Here is a 17,692-nt window from a genome sequence, read left to right on the forward strand (position 1 = left end):
TAAGAATTCTTCTAGGATTTTTCTTATTCACACATGGATTTATATTTAGACTTATTTGAGTATGGAATAAAATCTAAGTCAGCATTTTTATCATAAAATTATAGAAAAGAAGATTTTCTTTTAAAAGCAATCAACAGGCTGGCTTGACTACAAAATAGGAACCCATTTTCAAAATTTTACTCAAATCAATGTACATGGTTTAAATTTATTATTGAGAAAGATATAGCCATATCAGAATAGTGTGCACCAATATTGTCTTATTTTTAATTTATTCCTTTCTCCTTTTATTAGTCCTCATCTCTTGTAACACGTCATGGGTAAGTTGCATATATAAACTATAAACTGAGTAGGACATTATTTTTGTCTTCAAAAGTCTTGAAATTTAAATGGCATGATAGGAATGAAAAGGCTAAATAATGTAATGATTTCAGAATGTGAGGAATATACATGTGAGCCGGGCGTGGTGGCGCACACTTGTAATCCCAGCATTTGGTTGGCTGAGACCAGAGGATTGCCGTTCACAGACAGGCTCAGCTACTAAATGAGGCCCTTTATAACTCAATGAGACCTTGTTTCAAAATAAAGAATATAAAATAGGACTGGGGGTATAGCTCGGAGGTAGAATAGCCCTGGGTTCTATTCCAGACCCGGGGGAAAAAAAAAAAAAGAATATACATGTGAAGAAGAGACATGTATAAAGTGCTAAGCGGATTCATATAGCAGAGAATGAGTGCATTTCACTTCACAGAAGTAGATAGGCCAAGGACATTTCCCTTTTCCCACCTATTTAAAATCAGCAGCTCGCCGGGCGTGGTGGCGCACGCTTGTAATCCCCGCGCTTGGGAGGCAGAGACAGGAGGATCACGCAGGTTCGAAGTCAGCCGCTCGTGCTGGCTTAGGAGACCCTGTTTCCAAATAAAAATGTAAACATAGGTCTGGGAGTGTAGCCCGGAGGTAGAAGGGCTTCCAGGAACCCCAGTACCACCAAAAATAAAAAAATAAAAATAAATAAATAAATAAATAAATAAATAAATAAAATAAAATCAGCACCTCTGCCATCCTTGATGAATATAGTGAACAAAATATTTTTAACTTCAGCAGTATTGCTGAAGTACAATCCATGTTTGTTTTTTAATGGTAGAAAATTACCTGTCCTTCATAGAAGAATGAGGTGTAAAACATGGATGCTTCCTGGTCATCTCCTTAGCCCCAGAGGTGAGGACCTGGGTGGCTGCAGGCAGCCTGCTCCTCCTAGCACAGATGTGGAGCCCTTAGGTAGCACTTCTGATTGTCAGCCCACTTAGCAAACTTCCAATCATCCTTACAGATTGAGGAGGAAGAAACTGAATAATTCTTATCAAAATTGAATCTCAGTTTTATTAAAAGTAGTCAAATTTATCTTCAGAACTTCAATGTGTTCTTTCTGGTCCTTTTCCACTTTTATTTAACACACTAATTTTCATTAATTTGCCTCAGAAATCCTGGGGCATATTGTACAGAAGTATACTTTTAGATCCACTATTTTCATAAATATATGAATGACTGGTATTATTTAAATTTGTGCTTCCAATAATGAAGATAAATGACTAATTCTAATAACTTATTGTCTTTGCATAGATTTTATAATTAATTTTTTGCCTTTATTTTATAATTTGTTCCTCTCAACAGCTCTGTATTCATGAGGTACTATAATCCATATTTTACTGGTAGTAAAAATAAGGGCAAAACATTATGCCATTTATCAGAACATAAAACAAGCAAGTGCTGTTGCCATTACTTAAGCCAAATTTTTTTTAACTGTAAGTTTATTACTAAACAGATAATGGTGAAAATTCAGTTATCCATTTTATTTTGGAGAACATACTTGGAACCTTTTCCAATTATCGAGATTTTAGATCCTAAAAGCAGTCATTTACTTTGCCTTCATAGTTGATCAACCCTGATTATATTTCCAGAGACATAGAAGCTTTCTGATAATTTTCCCTGTCTATGTCTACTATTTGTCATTCAGAGAGCATTAAACCAGGAAGGGGGGGGGAAACACCCTACAGGAAATCAACATTTAAAATTCAACACTGGAGCATGATTTGGACAAATTAAGGATGCCAAGTGGTATCTGCTGATACCACTGCTGTCACTCAATAGCTTTCTCAGGATCCTCCTCTAGCAACAGAAAACAAAGTGTCTAAGCTTAGCCAAAGTAGGACCAATGATGATATGGAGTGACAGAGCTTTCAGAGCACGGGAGACAGTTTAGCTAGCTCTTGCATTGGACTCCTATAAGACGCATATGGAGCATTCTGTCTATGAATGAAGCATGTGTGATATTCAGGGAGAGCCGGCCAAAGCGTTAAAGTGCATGGATTTTAGATAAGTCAGTGTGAACATGTGGCGCTGTGTGAACAAAATGTGATAGTGCCTATCAGAATGAGCCTACATCATATTCTTACTTGACACATTAAGCAAAGCTTTCAGTTTGGGGCCTGCTGATGATAGGATTGTGTTCACAATTGTTTCATGATAGCTTGTTCCCAAATTTCAAAACCAAAGAATCCTCATCTTCCCACCAGAAAAGACTTAAAAGGAAGTTTCATATACTTAAGAGTATACTCCGTACTTCTAGTGTTTAGAATTCATTTTTTCTCTTTTTAAGCCAAAGATCTCAGTTTATTGAATCCCCAACCAATATTATAATTTGCCTAGAGAACCTTTTCTTTCCACTGTCCAATCAAAGGCACTGGTCCTGAGAGTTACATATTTGAGCTGCAATACAAAATTCTATGTAATTTAAAAATTACAAAAGTCAGATGAAATAAAGAGGTGATTGTATGTGTTCAATTCATTTCTTCATGAAATTAGAACAAAACAAACATTTAAATGTTTATATTTCTTTGTTTACTTATTTGTACCTTATTCTAAACCTTTAATTTATGTCAATATAATTCTTCACCATATTATTTATGGACCATTTTATGGTCTAGGTTTCCCAGAAACCAGAACCTGGAACAAAGTCATTAGTGGAAGTACTTTATTAGAAAGTGTTATTTGGAAAGAAGAAATGAGAAAAAAAAAAAAAAGAAGCAGGAGGAAGGAAGAACCAATGGAAATATAACACAGCGAGTTGAATGTTATCACGTAGAGGTGTTATGCTGCAACTGAATATTAAATCCCACAAGGCCTAATGAAGGATCCTATGGGGAGCACAGTTAGGACATTCTTTAAAGGTTAAGGATAGAGGAAGCGTCCACCCATGTGCTCCTGCTCCCATTAGCTGAAGGTCTGATTCTTGGGTACTTCCAGCTTGTACTTGGTGAGCAAGTAGAAAGCTGTCAGCAGAAGTCTTCACTGAAGGCCCCAGGCCAAGGTCAGAATATACCTGCAAAAGCTCACCATGGCCAATGCAGAACTGGTTGTTCCCATGGTTGCAGTAAGAGCCCAGATGGTTTATAAGTGGTGTCTGAAACATGTGGGTGCTCTGATTTATGAGTAAGCCAGATTCCAAAAGTCCATCTGTGAGTCTGTTAGAGGAGTGTTTTACTCCTCACATGAAGTTTCTATTTCTCTTATATATAGACATATATAAAAAAATTCTCAGGGTAACTCAAAGGCCCAGTTAACCCATTTAGATAAAAATACTAACTTATCACAATGAAAAGTTATGTTGGAAAACAATATTATACCCATTTCAGGAAAAGATCCTACTTAGGATCCAGAATTGCCTCGAGAACTTCTACCAACAGTCTCAGCCAGCCTAAGATGAGCTCTGCAATTCGTTTTTGCTGGAGTATTTATGATTAATATCAGATCAGTATGACTGGTAAGAGAAAAAAATAATATGAGAGGGAAGTACCGAGGGAGAGGATTGGCAAAAAGAAAAGCTGCCTCAATTGCTTTTAATACCTGCTGTGTTACAGGCCCCTCTCGTTCCTCATATTTTCTCACATACATTGCATTTATATTGTTTTTACTTGGACAAAAATCTCTGAGTCTGGTTCTGCAAGTCACATTTAAAATGCATTGCATAGGAGTTCCATATCATCATATTGTGAATTAATAATGAGTTCGATTTTATTCATTATTTTTAAATCATTATTTGAATGTAAAGGGAAGGGGAAATGGCATGCCATTGCCTAGTTATTCTCCATTTTTATTGCATTTGTAAGTCAGGTTATTTAAAATTGAACAGCACATCTATTTTTATCATGGCTAAATTTTACTCTTCAATTCTATGTTTAGTTTTTATTTGTGGAATGAAATAGGAATCTGACTACTTTTAAGTCCTTCTCTAAAAATTAAAGAGTTGATTTTCTTAGACACAGTTATCCCAAGAGGAAAACTTCCTCTCTGGCATTTTAACTCCATGCTTAACGATTAGATGAACAAGCAATAAAAGCTATAAAAAGTTATTGAAGAGTGATGTCAGTGAAAGTAGAAGAGTAAGAAAATCTAAATCCTTCCATAAAAGCAAGGAAAATTCCTTCTAAACTGCCAGAATCAACGTATTTAGGACTTTGAAATCAAGACAAAGACATTGAGCAACCATACAGGACAGTATCATGCAAACCCAGGTGAATCTTGGTCAAAAGAGCAAGATCTATAGCAGTTTAACTTAGGGTGGTGCCATTCTGTAATCTATACTCAGAGAAACATTCCATATTTCTAATACAGGCACTGGTACCAGGAGAACAGAATAAATTTCATTTACAAAGCATTACTTCTTATTTCCACCTCTTCTTGCAGCTTCATGTAGGGCCAGATTAAAAGAGTTTCCTTCACTTCACCTAAATCAGAACTTTCCAAAATATGTCAATACTACCAAAGGGACATTTGACAAAAGACATTTATAGACAAATATATTAATTGTCTTAGTCTACAGCAATGAGTAACAGTTGAGGCAAACAATAGGATAACTAAAACTTGGGAGAAAAGGCTGGGGAAGGAGGTAATTTGGATACACAGGATTTCAAAAGCCCATTTAATATTCCTGGGGAATCACAAATCCATGTGCATAGCAAGGACTGTTTTCATGCTCAGGAAAAAAATATCCCTGTGATCTTACTTATAGCTAAAGTCTAGTCAAGCTCTGCATAAATAGAAAGTAAAATCTCTGGCAAAGTTTTAGACTACCCAGCTGAGTATTGAAGGTATGCCCAGCACTTAAAAAATCTATAATCTGCAAAGACTGACTATGAAAGTTATTGTTTCTTTCTAGATATTTAAGGCCATCGCTGTCTATTTGGTAGCTAACCATTGAGATAATAAGAGAGACTTCAGTTGCCTCCAGAAAACAACACAGACTTCACAAAACTAGAAAAGTTAAAAACAAACACACAATGACAAGAAGAAGAAACAATAAAAAACAAAACAGGCAAAGGGGAGGAAGATCTTTTTTCTATAGTTGCATTTCTAATATGAAAAAATGCCCAGATTTTAATTTCAGAAGTATGGTATAAAGCATGCAAAAAAATAATTACAAATGTTCAGTGTGTAGGGAAAAGAGTCGATAGAAACTTTTTCTGAGAGAGCCCAGGCAGAGAAATTAGGAAGCAATGACTCTAAAGTATATTTTTTAGGTATTTTCAAGGAGCTAAAGAAAACTGTATATAAGGAATTGAAGGATTGAGGAGAAATGCACCAGATGCTATATGTTCACATATATTTCTGTCATACTAACCTTTAGTATGATGTATGGTTACAATGCACCAATAAAAGTATATTTTAACAAGACCTAGAGGAACCATGAGAAAGATGTATCATCAAAAAGAAAAATTCAATAAATAGAAATTATGAAAAGTTATCAGTAGTAATTATCAAGCTGAGATTTACTAAAATAAAGTATTCAATAAAGAGACACAACAGCAAATTTGAACGGGAAGAAAAATCAGTGAGAAGTAAGGAATATTGAGATTACTCAGTCTGAGGAATAGAAGAGACAAAAGAAGGAAGAAAATTTAAAGTCTCTGTTGGATACCATCAAGTGTCTAACATATGCATAATAAATTTCACAGAACGAGAGGACAAGTAAAAAGGAAGAGTAAGACTACTTGAAAAAACAATGGCCCTAAACTTCCTGCATTTGAAGGAAAATATTAATTGGCACATTCAAGAAATTCAATGAGCTGAAAGAGATCTACACTAAGACATAATCAAACTGCTGAAAGACACAAAAAATTGAAAGGAGTAAAGCAGCTCATATTTCAAATGATAATAACTGATTTATCATAAAAACTTGGAAAGCCAAAAAATAGTGGAGTACTGGATTAGTTAAACTTCTGAAAGAAAAAAAAATCCTAGAAAAATAATTTCAATATTTGACAAAACTCTTCCTTCGAAATAAAAGAGTAAGTAATTAATTTTCAGATAAGAAAATCTGAGAATGTTGCCACTAGGTCTACCCTACATAAAATGCTATATGAAGTGTTTTCAGATTAAATGAAAGCATACACTACAGTAACTGAAATGAACATAAAACAGAAAGGAATACCAAGCTACATAGTAAAATATAAGTTTGTATGAATGGTATTTATTATATGTAACTCTTATTTTAAATATTTGATTTAAAATGCAGCTTCAATTGAGTGGCATGCCTATAATCTCAGTTTAGGAGGCTGAGACAGGTGGATTGCATGTTCAAAACCAGCTTTGGAAACTTAGCAAGGCTCTCAGCAACTTTGTGAGACCTTTATTCTAAATAAAAAATAAAAGAGTGCTGAGGGCATAGCTGGAAGTAGCATGCGCCTGGGTTCCATAACTAGCATCACAAAAATAAATAAGTTATTTAATTAATTAAATAGAAATTAATTAATTAGGTAAGTAAGTAATTTTGGCAGGCAAAAATGTGTGAGAATGTAATTTGTGAAAATAAAAGTAGAATGGGAAGATAAAACTATATATAGTCAGAGATTTTGTTAATTATTATAAACTAGTTGGTACTAATTCAAAGTAGATTATTATAAATTAAGGTGTTAATTGAAATCTCTAGGGCCATTACCAAGAAATAACAAAAATGAATATTAAAAGGAGGACAAGAGAATTAAAATAGTATAAGAGAAAATATCTATTTAACATAAGAAGGCAGTAGAGAGTGAATTTATGAACAAAAAAGATTTGACCTGTCTAAAGCTAACAGCAAAATGGCAATAGTAAATCTTTCTTTATAAGTAATTACATTAAATGTAAATAGATTAAACTCTCCAAATAATAGGAAAAGATTAGCAAAATGGATAAAAAGAAACAGGTAATTCAAAGGCACATGTAAATTGGAAGTAAAGATGGGAGAAAAGATATGCCATTAAAATAGTAACCAAAAGAGAGTTATGTAATTACAGCAATATCACACAAAACAGACTTTAATACAAAATATGTTGTGAGACACAAAGAGGTCATTATACAATAATGAAATGGTTAACCAATCAAGAAGATATAATATTACTAATATAAATTCACCTAACAATTAAGCTGTAAAATATATGAAGCAATATTAACTGGGAGAATAGAGAAACTACATACAAAAGGGAAAATGGAAAATGTAACAGTATCAGTTTCAAACTTCAGTACCTCACTTTCAAAAATAAAAACACAACTAGAAAGATCTAAAATACTAGCCTAGAAGACTTGAACTTCACTATAAATGAAACAGACCTAACAACACTATGAAACACCCTACCAAGAAACACATTCTTCTCAAGTTCACATAGAACATTTTTCAATATAGACCATAGGAGTCATGGCACTAAAAGGTATCTTAAGAAATTTAAAAGATTAAAACCACAAAGCAAAATATATTTTCTGTCAACCAATGGAATTACATTAGAAATAAATAACATAAGAAAATGTGGAGAGTTCAAAAGTATATAAAATTAAATAATATATTCCTTAATAGCAATAGGTCAAAGAAATTATAGGAAAAATTGGAAAGTAACTTGAGAGGGATGGAAACAATAATACACAATGCCAGAATTATGAGATTCAGTAAAAATTATACTCAGAGAGAAATTTATAGTTGTCATCATGCACATTAGGAAAAATTTCAGACCTGGGAATGGTGGCACATGCTTGTAATCCCAGCATTCCAGAGGCTGAGACCAGAGGTTAGGTAGAATGAAGATTAAAAAAATATGATTATCTCAATAGATGAAGAAAATGCATTTGAAAATAATCCAAAATCCTTTTATGGTAAAATTCCTTAGTCAACTAGACATAGAAAGATACTTCCTCAAAGAGTTCCTTTGAAAAACCCAGTGCTAACATTTTATCTACTGGTAAAAGACTAATTTTATTTTTCTTTTTAAGTTCAAGATAGTGTCTGTTTTTACCAATTTTTTTCATGTTGTATTAAAAGTTCTAACTATAGCCGGGTGTGGTGGCCCACACTTGCAATCCCCGCACTTGGGAGACTGAGACAGGAGGATCATGCAGGTTTGAAGCCAGCCTCTGCTGGCTTAAGAGACCCTTTTTCCAAATAAAAAATATAAAATAGGTCTGGGAGTGTAGCTCAGAGGTAGAGGGTCCCTGGGTTCCATGCCCCGTACCACCAAAAAAAAAAAAAAAAAAAAAAAAAATTTCTAACTATAAGCAATTCAGTAAATGAAATAAGTAAAATGCATTTGGGTAAAGAATAAGAAAAAACTATTTTCAGTGGTAGCATGATCTTATATAAAAAATTTTAAAATTCACAAACAACTATTAGAGCTAATAAATTAGTTCAGCAAAATTACAGATAACAGGCTTAATATACAAAAAAACATTGTAATTCTACTACTTGCAATGGCCAATCTAAAAGAGGAAATTAAGAAAAAAATTTTATGTACAAGAGGATAGAAAAGAATAAAATACTTAGAAATAAACTAAACTAAGCTGGATGTGGTGGTGCACACTTGTAATTCCAGCATTTAGGAGGCTGAAACAGGAGGATCATGGACAGCCTCAACTACTTAGTGAAGCCCTTTGCAACTCAGTGAGACCTTGCTTCAAAATAAAAAATCAAAGTAGGGCTGGGAGTGTAGCTCGGAGGGAGAATACCCCTGGGTTCCATTCCCAGTACTGCAAAAAAGAAAAATAAATAAAATAAATAAATTAATTAATTAATAAATAAAAGAAAAGAAAGAAAGAAACTAAACCAAAGAGACAAAAGGCTTGTACACTGAAAACTAAAAAATTTTGCTAAAATAATAATAAATAAAAAATAAATGAAAAACATCCAATGTTCATGTATGCAGAAATTAATAAAATATCAGCAATCAACATTCAAACCACATCAAGATGATAGATGATTGTTTATCATTTGATATTATTGTATATAAAAAATATCAAGTTGATTTCATTCCAAGGATGCAAGGTTGGTTCAACATACATTAATCAGTAAGTATAATCCACTGCATAAATTGAACTAAAGACAAAAATTACACGATGGCACCAATAGATGTGGAAAAAGCATTTGAGAAAATTTCACACCCATTTATGTTAAAATTACTGAACAAGTTAGGAATATTAGAAACTTACCTCAAAATCATAAAGATAATATATGAAAAATCCAAAATCAACATCATACTGAACTAAAAACATTTTTCTCTAAAGTCAGGAAGAAGACATGGATATTCACTATCACCACTTATATTCAACATAATTCTTGAAATTAGCCAGAGTAATTAGGTAAGAGAATGAAACTGAAGATATATATAAAATAAGTCAAATTATCTGTTTGCCGATGAAATGATCTTATCTTTAGAAGATCCTAAAATCTCAACCCTAAGACATCTAGAGCTGATAAATTCAGCAACGTCACAAAGTAAACACACAAAAATCAATAGATTTTCTATACACCAATAGTGAATCGACTGAAGAAAAAATGAGGAAGACAATTCTATTAACCACCGCTTCAAAAATAAAATAAAATGCCTAGGCATAAATGTAAACAGGGAAGTATAAGATTACTACAATAAAAATTATGGCATTATGAAGAAAGAAGAAATTGAAGAAGATATTAGAAGATGAAAAGATCCCCCATGTTCTTGGATTGGACATAATAAATATTGTAAAAATATTCATATTATAAAAACAATCTGTATATTCAAAGCAATTTATATAAAAATTCTATGGACATGAATATTTAATACTAAGATGTCAATATTCCCCACAGCAATGTACATATCTAATGAAATCCCTGTCAAAATTCTAGATGCTTATTTTTTTCTAAAATGAATGTTATCCTATAATTATAAGGATTGTAATGGATTCTGTGGCAAAAACTATCTTGAAATAACAAAGTAGGAGGAATTTCACTTTGAAATTTCAATACTTAGTACAAAGTTATAGTAATCAAAGCTATGTGGTATTAACATAGGAATAGGCCAATAAAATCAATTTGAGCATCTAGGAATAAATCCACAAATCTATGATCAATTGATTTTTGACAAGATTGCCAAGACTATTCTACAAGGAAGAGAACAGGCTCTTCAACAAACGGTGCAGGGACAACTGTATTCACATAGAAGGGCATGAATTTGGACCTTTATTCACAAAAATGAAATAAAAATATACAAATATAAATATACAAATAAAAATATACAAATAAAAATATATACAAAAATGAAATAAAAATAAATGGACAAATTTAAGAACTAAAATTATAAAACTCTCAGAGGGTAACAAAAATACTCATGCACTTGGATAAAGTAATAGTTTCTTAAATTTTATTATAGCAGAGGGAAAAAAGAAAACACACAACTTGAGCTTCATCAAAACTAAAAACGTTTGCATCAAAGGTTATTATTAAAAATAAAAAGAGTATTTGCAATTGGTTTTCTTTGTTTTCTTTTTCTTTTCTCTTTCTTTCTTTCTTTCTTTCTTTCTTTCTTTCTTTCTTTCTTTCTTTCTTTCTTTCTTTGTGGTACTAGGGATGAAACCCAGGGGCATTCTACCTCAGAGCTACACCCCCAACCCTATTTTTTATTCTTTATTTTGAGACAGGGTCTTAGTGAGTTTCAGATGGCCTCACCAAGTAGCTGAGGCTGTCCTCAAACTATGATCTCCCATCTCAGCCTCCCAAATGCTGGGATTATAAGCATGTGCCACTATGCCCAGCTAAAATTGCTTTTCTGTATACCAGTTCACAAAAGAATTTTATTAACCACAGCCTCAAAAAATAAAATAAAATACATAAGAATAAACCTAACCAAGGAGGTAAAAAAAACTACAATAAAAATTATGGAATGAGTATTTGCAAACCTTTTTATCTTGTGTGCGTGGTGGTGGGGCACTGGGGATTGAACACATAGGCATTATACCTCTGAAATACACTCCCAGTCCCATTTTCCTTTTTTCACTAAATTGCAAATCACCTTGCCAAGTTGCTGAGGCTAGCCATGAATCTGCAATCCTCCTTTTTCAACCTCCCCACTGGAATTACAAGCTTGTCCCACCATGCCCAGTTAAACCTTGTATCTAATAGAGGACAAGTGACCCAGAAATTATACTTGTAGGTATATTGCAGAAAGAAATTTAAAGTTTTACCCACATAAAAACTTGCATATGTTTGGTCATCACAGAATTATTCATAACCAAAATGTGACACATTGATACAAGGAAATGTTAATTTGAAAATAAAAAAGAGTGAAGTATTGATACACACTATAACATGGATGAATCCTGAAAATATTATGCACAAGGAAGCCAATTACAAAGAATCACAACTTATAAGATATTTGTTATATTAAATGTCTGATTTTTTAGATCTTAAGTGTCCCCCAAAGGATCATGTGTTAATGACATTCCTGGCTGATGGTGGTAGTGAGAGCTGCTTGAACCTTTCAGGAGGTGGGGTCTAGTAGAAGAAACTTAGGCCATTGGAAGCATGTCCTTGATGGGTATATTGAGACTTTACCTCTCTCTTTCCTCTCTCCTCTCTCCTCTCTCCTCTCTCCTCTCTCTTTCTCTCTCTCTCTGTTTTTCTGGCTATTATGAGGTGAGCAATTTTCCTCTGCCACATGCTGACCGCTGTGTTGTGCTGCCATACTAAAGGTCTAAAGCCACAGTGCCAAGGGACCATGGACTAGAACCTCTGAAACCATGAGACAGAATACAACTTACATTCCTATAAATTCATTTGTCTCAGGTACTTTGTCACAGCCATGGAAAACTGACTAACATACTGATTATACTAGAAATTTATAGAGATATAAAATAGATTATTGTTTGCTAGGGTCTGAGAAGAAAGGGGAATAGAGATTAAATGCCTAATGGATATAAGATTTCTTTTGGGGGTGATGAAATTGCTCTGGAATTAGAGTGGTGTTAGTTATAGAATGTTAAAAATATATTTAAAAAACACTGAATTGCACACCGTAAAATGATCAATGGCAGATTTATGTTGTAAGAATTTTAACTCAAACTTTTTGTGTGTGGTGTTAGAGATCAAACCCAGGACCTCACACATGCTAGGCAATGGTCTACCACTGACCTACACTCCAGCCCTCAACAAAATATTCTAAAATTTTCTGAAGAAAATATAAAATACTTATTTTTAAGTTTTTGTCAGGATTAAAATTACATTAAGCTACAATGTAATACATATACATAAACTATAGGAGTAAAAATGTGATATAATTCTTAATTTTGTAACATCTAGGATTTTTAACTCATCACAGATAAATAAATATATTGTGATATCCTTTGAATATCTCTCTTCCAGTACGGCCTGAAGGTAAAAAGTTGGCTTTCTTGTTTCATATGGGAACTGGGTTATTTCTTTGAATTAAACACATGTAAACATTTTTATCCTTAATGATTGGTTTTTCAGCAATAATGGACTTTAACTCTAGCTTCCAGTTATATTCACTTAAATACAGATTTGTGGATGAACTCAAAACTCTTTCAAGTAAATTAAGTAGAAACACAAATTGACATCTCTCTGGCGAGCACTGGTAACAGAGCTCCTTGATATTAATAAATTCTTCATCATTTGGAGCTGTCCTAAGAGTGCGCTAACTGGGCTTACACTGAAGACTTTCAAGCGATGAATCATGTGCTCTGACTCTTCCACTGGTATCATTAGGGCTTGCTGATGCCTTCAGTTGTTGTGACCCAACTGAGTCGTGGTAGGATTCATGGCCCAGCATTCAGGATACATTTGCTTCAAGGTGTTCAGCAGAGACCGGATGAAGCAAGATCAAGAAAAGAAACACGTTAAAGTTGGTAGTGTCTGGCTGGGCGTGGTGGCGCACGCTTGTAATCCCAGTATTTTGGAGGCTGAGACAGGAGGATCACAGCTCATGGACAGCCTCAGCTACTTAGACCCTCTGCAACTCAGTGAGGCCCTGTTTCAAAATAAAGAATAAAAAATAGGGCAGAGGGTGTAGAACAAAATAATGGTAGTGTCTGATATGAAGCATTTTTACTTCACTTCACTTGACCAACTATTTACTGACAACTTGCTTTTTTAGCTGGGCACCGCTCATGATAAGGAATTAAAATTTATCAGTCCCTGCTTTAACAAAGACCACAGTATCTCAGAGGACACAGAGAAAATAAAATCAGTTAATGATGATTTGATGTGGTCAATACACTGATAGAAATATGCCTGAGTGGGAAGACAGAGGTGCACAGGAAGAAGACGGAGACAGCTTCTTAGAAAGATGACGATGACTGTGATCCAACTATTCGGGAGGCTGAGATAGGAAGGTTGTAGGTTCAAGGCCAGCCTCAGCAATTTATTGAGGCCCTCGACAATTTAGTGAGACTCTGCTTCAAAATTAGTATATAGCTAGGAGTATGTAGCTCAGAGGTAGAAAGCCCCTGAGTTCAATTCCCAGCACCAGGAAAAAAAAAAAGTAAAAACTATTTCTGTGAGTAATAGAGGCGTTTGGGAAAAAGGGGGTGGCAAAATGATTCCTGAATCAGGACACAGAATTTAAAAAACACAAGTAAAAATCAACAAGTGTGGGTAAACCACAGAATGTTTTGCCTAGAAAGGGTCAAATCGTGAAAGGCTTTGTAAGGGGAAGGAGGTTGATCGTACCATGTTGATAATGAAAAGCTTGTAGAGGTGTTTGAGCAGCAGCAAAGTGCAGATTGAGGCACATTTTACAGAATGTACTTCTGGGTACTTATGTGATGCTATGGTATTTCAGGAGCTATACCAGAAAATTGTATATTGAAGAGTCTATATGGCATATATTTCATGTATCATAATGAAAAGCTTGCAAATTTGTAGGCTACTTCTACTAAAAGTATAAGAGGACTTTGGAGACATATAAGCATATGAGTAGAAATTAATAAAGAATGGAATTTATAAATATAAATGTTATTTGATCGAAGGAATTCATCTGAGTCAGGAGTAGATGACAAACTAGTGGTTACAAACAAAGATCAGATGAGGGTCTGGGATTGACCACTGCTGTCATGAAATCTAAGTGTTTAGAAACAAAGCAAGGAACACTAAACCTCATAAATCAGTTCCAAATACTTGTCTCTGTGGATATTTATGGGTTCCTTGATGCCAAAACAATACTCAATCCAATATGAAATATTCGATTTGAACGTTTCCTAGTAAACTCAAAGAATTAAATAAAAAAAGCAAAACAAAACAATCAAATCACCACAAAATCCAATCAACACGGTACTTTTTGTCTTGCTTTCTCTTTTAGACAGCTTTTACTGAGTGTATCAGATTGACCATCAATGTGGTTACTGAAAACATTGTAAAGGCCACAATGTATTGTAAAGACCACAGTGCACAACCATTTGGCAAAGCTATCAATTACTCTGCAGTAAATAGTGAATATAGATATGGCCAGAGGATAGCTGAAAAGAGTGGAGACAATCCCAGATAAAGCATAAAAGCATAGATTCCTCTTTTTTTTCCTCTCTCTGCAAACTTTCATCTCATCAATAGAAACAGTGTCTTATTGTCCTGAACAAAATCCCTCCTTTCAAAGAAGAAAACACCATGAAAATTAACGTCCACTAACATCAATGTTTGTTTGAAGTAAAGAGTCTATTATAACTCCATTAGAAGAGAATTGCTTGTGGCATCAAATTACTGTGGGAAACCAGTCCATGCTCCGCCTTCCCATACACACATTGCTAAGACCCCGTAGAGAATCCATTAGTGGGACCCTGAGTCACACCAGCCTATAATTTTTTTTTTTTTTTGCCTTAGGAAAACAGTAGCCTGTAATTTTTCTTTGCCTGAGGTTTTAAAAGGGCTGTCCCTGGCTGAGGCTCACGCCTGCTGTCATAGTCTCCAAGTCCAACTCAAATATGGTTACCGTCTGTGTATACTTCCCAAGAAAAGGAGACTCAGTGGAAACAGCTTTTTTGTTTTATCATTTATCTAGTGAGACAGAAATCCCTTTTGTCCATGCTCCTTTTTTTGATTTTTCCAATGTAAGTTTAATTCTAACTTTACAAAGACTCTCTTGGCTTGGCGTGGTGGCACATGCCTGTAATCCTAGCTCTTGGGAGGCTGAGACAGGAGGATCAAGGCCAGCGAAGACCTTCAGCAACTTAGTGAGACTCTTTAAAAGCTGGGCGTGGTGGCACACACTTGTAATCCCCGCGCTTGGGAGGCAGAGACAGGAGGATGGCACAGGTTCGAAGCCAGCCACGCGCGCTGGCTTAGGAGACCCCGTTTCCAAAAAAAAAAAAATGTAAAAATAGGTCTGGGAGTGTAACTTGGAGGTAGAAGGGCTTCCAGCAGAAACCACAGTACCACCAAACAAAAAAAAAAAAAAAAAAAAAAGATTCTCAATTGTTTGGTCTTAGTTTAATGTTAGGTATATTCTGTCATTAAAACTTTTCATTTGATTTTGTGAGCTTTATACTAGTGCTATGGGAATTTAACCCAGTGAGTTAAAAGTGATTCTTTGACACTGTAGATGGCCATATTTTAATGCTCAAATATATCGAAGTACTCAGCCTGATGTTGCTTTAAAAGATAGCATTTATTTAGTTATAGACACAAAAGATTCAAATGATCATCAGAGTTGGTCAAGCATGGATTTATTCACTAAAAAGAAAAAAAAACACAATAGTTTCTTGCTTGTTTGTTAATGGAGAAAAATGAGATATAAATTATATATATAAATAATCTCTTTATTATAAAGAAATTATCTTAATTCAGTAAAACCTAAATTACTTAAATTATTATCTCTCCAAACCTAAGCCATTCTTAAGTTTGTAAGTGGGAAGACTTGAATCTACTCTAAGTTAATTCTTCTAAAACATTGAACTAAGGACAAGACAGCAATACCTTCACCAAGACAATCTTCTGTCATTATCTCTGGATACTTTAATATTGTTTAATGATGGTTATTCTTTCTGTAGCAATCTTACATTCTTTGAGGAAGATGGGAGTTTAGTAGAATGGTGAGGAAGGAAATACAAGATACATTGTTTTAGGTATATGAATATGACTCATTATTTAAATCAGATTCTCCCTCCTGCAATTTTTGATTCTTATATAATTGCCTGTTTTGACATGGTAGTACTGTCATCCAGGATAGAAGTCCTGATTATATAGTACTAGTGTATCATGGTGAACCAAGAAAGAGAAGACAAAATTTATAAAATGTACAAAGGACCATGTAGTAAGCCAATGGATAGTTAAATAACCAAATGCACTTAGCATAGCACACCATGCCATCCTTCTTAAATTACATCTCTTATCTAACTATTCCCTAGGTGCTCCTTTGCCCACTTTGAGCTTTCTTTCTTATCTCCATCTCAGATTTCCAACCTCTGAATAATAAAATTTTCTAGGATTCGGGCCTAGGATCACTTATTTGGTGGTCTCATCCTTTTACTAGCAGATTTCAGGTTAATTAATTCACTCTTACCTTTCCTTGAAATATACCTGTCTACTCAAATCTGGGGTTTTTTTGACACAAATTATTAGATGTCTAAAATGTATCTCAAAGTTAACTTTTCTAAGACTTAACTCTTGGTTTTCCTCAGTTGCCCTATATCAATAAATAGCAATTCCATATTCCAACTGTTGAACTAAAATATTTGCATCTTCTTTATTTCCTCTCTTTCATACTCTACATCTTAGCCATACATGAATCCCATTGGTTCTAATCCAAAATATTTTGAGAATACAATGAGTTTTCACCAATATTACCATTTACGCTCAATGTAAATCACCATTGGCTTTAGCCTGTATATCACAGTTGTTTGCAATTATTCTTCCTCCTTAGTTCAATACTTTTTATTCCCTACATAATAACTGGACTTGATCCCTTTCACAGTAAAACTCAAATTATCAGTCTCCAACTCAAGTATTTCCCATTTCATCCTATCTTACCCCTAATAAATTTCAGAGTCCTTATCGTTGCTTATGAGTGCCTAATGTTCTGCATCTTTCCATTTCTCTGGCCTCATCTCCTACCTACTACTCATATTACTCTCCTACAACATTGATATGTTGTCTTTCTTACTGTTCCTTGCACACTTCTACCTCAGGCCATTTGCAATTTCTGTTTCCTCTGCCTTGAGATATATATATATATATATATATATATATATATATATATATATATATATATCTACAGATACAAAACTGTCATTCCCTCGCTACACTCAGGTACCCCCAAACATAACCTTAAGAGACTCAGTCTAGTTTTATTTGCATCTAACCCCAATCAGATGTCTTGGTTCTTGGATTGGATTAAAGGCTTCAACACACATTTATATA

General features: G+C 34.1%; 1 pseudogene across 1 annotated transcript in view; it reads left to right on the forward strand.

Moving 5' to 3' along the window:
- The first annotated feature begins 13,103 nt into the window (after positions 1-13,103).
- The window catches only part of LOC308262295 (rRNA-processing protein FCF1 homolog), a 56,649-nt pseudogene continuing 52,060 nt past the window's right edge, over positions 13,104-17,692 (forward strand). The window contains exons 1-2 of the transcript in view: positions 13,104-13,187; positions 14,643-14,765. The product of the transcript in view is annotated as an rRNA-processing protein FCF1 homolog (transcript). The remainder of the gene's footprint in view (positions 13,188-14,642; positions 14,766-17,692) is intronic.

This window comes from Muscardinus avellanarius (genome assembly GCF_963383645.1).
Source record: "Muscardinus avellanarius genome assembly, chromosome: 4".
Lineage (NCBI taxonomy): Eukaryota > Metazoa > Chordata > Mammalia > Rodentia > Gliridae > Muscardinus > Muscardinus avellanarius.